General features: G+C 37.0%; 1 non-coding gene across 1 annotated transcript; it reads right to left on the reverse strand.

The window, feature by feature from the left end:
• Nucleotides 1-961: 961 nt before the first annotated feature.
• On the reverse strand, nt 962-1068 carry LOC131302212 (small nucleolar RNA R71). The gene has a single exon (XR_009191674.1). It is a non-coding gene; the product is annotated as a small nucleolar RNA R71 (small nucleolar RNA).
• Nucleotides 1069-3960: the final 2892 nt, after the last annotated feature.

The following is a 3960-nucleotide window of genomic DNA, read 5'->3' on the forward strand; positions in this document are numbered from 1 at the left end:
TACCGAAATATAATCTTGTTTTCAACAGCTATTTACCGAAATATTATGTATGATTTTCAACAACTATTTACCGAAATGTAGTGGGCTAAGGGAGAAAATACGAATTTGCGAATAGTCGCCCCCTTAAAAAAAAAAAAAAAAAGTCTCCAGCGTCAGTCATTTTGTCTTCTTTATCACTGTCCTTGTAACGAGAAGAAAACTATTTAAAAAACAAACAGGAAGATCTAAAAGAAAAAAAGAAGAAGTTGTTTTGTTTTATTTTTCAGGAACAAGGAGCTCTAGCGGAGACGACAGAAGAAGAAAAGCAAAGTTGCAATCAACTGCTAGCATAAAAATAAAAAAAAAAAACTTATCGTCAATCTAAATTCCGAGCTTTAATTTTCGGTTAGTAGTACTCTCTCACTTTGTTATTTTCAGTTAGTAGTAGTATTCTATGAGTTTATTTTTTTAGATTTAATGGTTATGCATGCTTGGTTGTCGTTCGCGAAAAATAGAATTAGCACCCTTTGATCCCAAAATCGAATGAACATTTAAAAAAGGTTTAAAACAAACAAAAATACAAAATTCATTGTTAGAAATGGGAGAAAATGCTGTTAATGCTAGAACTCTTAGAGACTATTTCTCACTCATAATAATTGATCCATCATCATGTATAGTGTTACCAACAACCACTGCGGCACAATTTGAGATTAAGCCTCAAATATTTCAACTCTTACCTAATTTTCATGGGATGGATAGTGAGGACCCGTATATGCACATAAAAGATTTTCTGGAAATTTGCTCTACGTTCAAATTTCAGAATTTTTCTGATGATGAGTCCGTACAACTACGTTTGTTTCCATTCTCTTTGAAAGATAAGGCAAAAGCTTGGTTAAATTCTTTACCATCGCGGACTATCAATTCTTGGGACATACTTGTGAAAAAGTTTCTCTCAAAATTTTTCACCGTGTCTAAAACGAATATCTTGAAGAAAGAAATTACTGATTTTTGTCAAGAGGAACACGAAAAGTTTTATGAAAGTTGGGAAAGATTCAAAGATAGTATTCTTAGGTGTCCCCACCATGGTTTTGAAAGATGGAGACTTGTTCAATTTTTTTACAATGGTTTAACTCAAACAAATCGCAATATGATAGAATCCATGAATGGTGGTGGCTTTTTGAATCTCGTGGAGGATGCGGCATATACATTTCTTGAGCAATTATCTGAGAGCTCTCAACAATGGGACTTTTCCAATCCTAGAGATAAACAGTCCAATATTTCTAATTAAAAAGGGAGGTATATATATATGAAATTAGGGAAGAGTCTGACATTAAAGCTAGGTTAGACCACCTCACTCGAAAGGTAGAAGCATTAGTTCTGAGTGGAAGTATGAATTCTGTAAATCAAATCTATAATGAAGTATGTTCTCTTTGTGCTAGTCCAATGCATACAACACAGATGTGTCCTGCCGTGATAAGATATTCCAAATATCATGACGAACATGTTAATGCACTTAATAATTATGGAAAACCATTCGCTAGCCCGTTCTCAGAAACATACAATCCTAATTGGCAAAAACATCCAAACTTTTCATGGAGACAGAATCAACCTTCCAACAAATGTAGGCGGTCAACCCTTGCAGTCCATTAGTCAATTTCCCCCAGGTTTTCATCCTTCAACTCATTTATATCCTACTCAATCTCATCAAACACAGACTTATCTTAACCCATCTTCTATTTCACAAACTACTCCTCAATTTGTTGCACCACAACGACAAAACTCTTCTTTAGAGGAGACTCTCAAGGCATTTATGCAAGTAGCTGGCCAATCCATAGCTGAAATTAAAACTTCTACTACACAAGCCATTGCTAATTAATTAAGTTAGAAAACCAGGTAGGCCAGTTAGCTAGTCAAATTGGTGAGAGAGAAAAGCAAAAGTTTCCTAGTCAACCTAGCTATAAATAATCCGAGAGGGCAGTTCTCAATTATTAATGCCTCTAGCTCTACCCATAAGCAGGAGCAAGTCCAATCTATTATCACCCTTCGATCCGGAAAATAAGTTGACAATGAAGTGAGTATGCCAGTAGAGGACAACCTAGTGGAGTCAGATAAAAGAAGAAAATCAAAGCCAACCTCCCAAAATCCAAGAGTCTAGTTCTTTCCAACCAACTCTAATGGACCCTGAAATTAGCAATTTTGTCCCAAAAGCTCCATTTCCTCAAAGATTGGCAAATTCTAAGAAAAGTACCCAATTTGGTGATATTCTAGAAGTGTTTAAGCAGGTGCATATAAACATTCCATTTTTAGATGCCATTCAATAGGTGCCCTCTTATGCTAAATTTTTGAAAGATCTTATCACCATAAAAAGGAAGACTAATGTTCCTAAGAGAGCATTTTTGACTGACCTATCAAATATAAGGACACTGGGTGTCCTACAATTTCATGCACAATAGGTGACAATTATATTAACCGAGCTTTGTTAGATTTGGGGGCAATTGTCAATTTATTACCATACTCAGTTTACTTGCAACTAGGGTTAGGAGAGTTGAAACCCACTTCTATAACACTCCAACTGGTTGATAGGTCTGTCAAATTTCCTAGAGGTGTAATTGAGGTCATCTTGATCAAAGTTGATAAATTTTATTTTCCTGTGGATTTCATAGTTCTTGATACTCAACCTGTTCAAAACTCAAATGGACAAATTCCTGTTATTCTAAGACGCCCGTTCTTAGCAACATCATATCCAATGCTCTGTTCAACTTTAGGGAGCATCATTTTCAAGCTCTCGGCAGTGGTGGACCCAGGATTTTATCGCACTGGGGTCAAGCCGTCAAGCATCTACAACATATAATTTCGCACTTGTACAAAATGACCCGGAAAATAACAAAAATAATAGAACAATAACCAAAATGAGATATCTATTTATAAAATGTTGATTTCCTTTCCCTTAGGCCTTGTGGCCCTCGTCCATGTTCCAGAAAGAATGAGTTCCAAAAAAACAGCTTGAAACTCTGATTTCCATTCCCATATTCATTATCCATGTAGAGGGAAAAGTATTTAGAGAAATAGAGTATTTGTGGTTGAAATCCACTCTGTAAAAAAAGGAAAAATGGGATCTAAACTACCCACCTATAAAACGGGTCTGTTCTCAGTCCAATTCCAGCTAAGCTTGTCAGCAGTGGTAATCGATATTCGAGGGTTTCTAGATTTTTCCTTCACAGGGTGAGTTCTCCTCCTTTCTCCAATTTTTTTCGAAGAGAGAGAGAGAGAGGGCAACATTGTAGTTTGGTTGCAGTATGGGGGCAAAATGTTTAGGGGAAATATTCTATGGGGCAAATTTATAGAAATACCCCCATAGTTATATTACTTCGAAATTTTGCACTGAGTGGGGTCAATGGACCTCCCTTGCCTCAATTTCAGTCCGCCCCTAGCTCTTGGGACCAAATGAATTCAACGCCATTTTCTTGAGGCACTTGTGTATGATCCCATGCAAAGCCCTCTACAAACGTATCTGGATACCGGCTCTGGAATAATTTCCCCTCTTCTTGGAATACAAAATAACTGAACTCCGGGTCTGTCGTTATGATAACATGTTGCCCCACCAAACTTGTTCGAAATACTGGACCGTATCTGAGAAATGAATAGCAGATAGATCAAACATGTTAGTATAATCACAACATGATCAAAAAAGATGATGTGAATGTTACTGATGGCAAGGGTGAAAAAATGATTAGGTGGTACGCTAGGTTATTTATGTAAATGTACCTGTTGATTCTCTCCTTGATGAAAGGAGGAATGTCGGAGGAAGTGGTGTGGGTGAAAAACTGAAGAGTCTCGCCCAAGGGTGGCAAACCCATGGAACCTGGTGGGAGTTCTCCATTGCATCTGGGATTCCTCCATCTGTAAACCCAATATGTAATGCTTATAACCACCAAAGCCACAATACACAAAGAAACTTGCCACATGTTTACTTTAGAGGAA

Source organism: Rhododendron vialii, chromosome 9a (genome assembly GCF_030253575.1).
Source record: "Rhododendron vialii isolate Sample 1 chromosome 9a, ASM3025357v1".
NCBI lineage: Eukaryota > Viridiplantae > Streptophyta > Magnoliopsida > Ericales > Ericaceae > Rhododendron > Rhododendron vialii.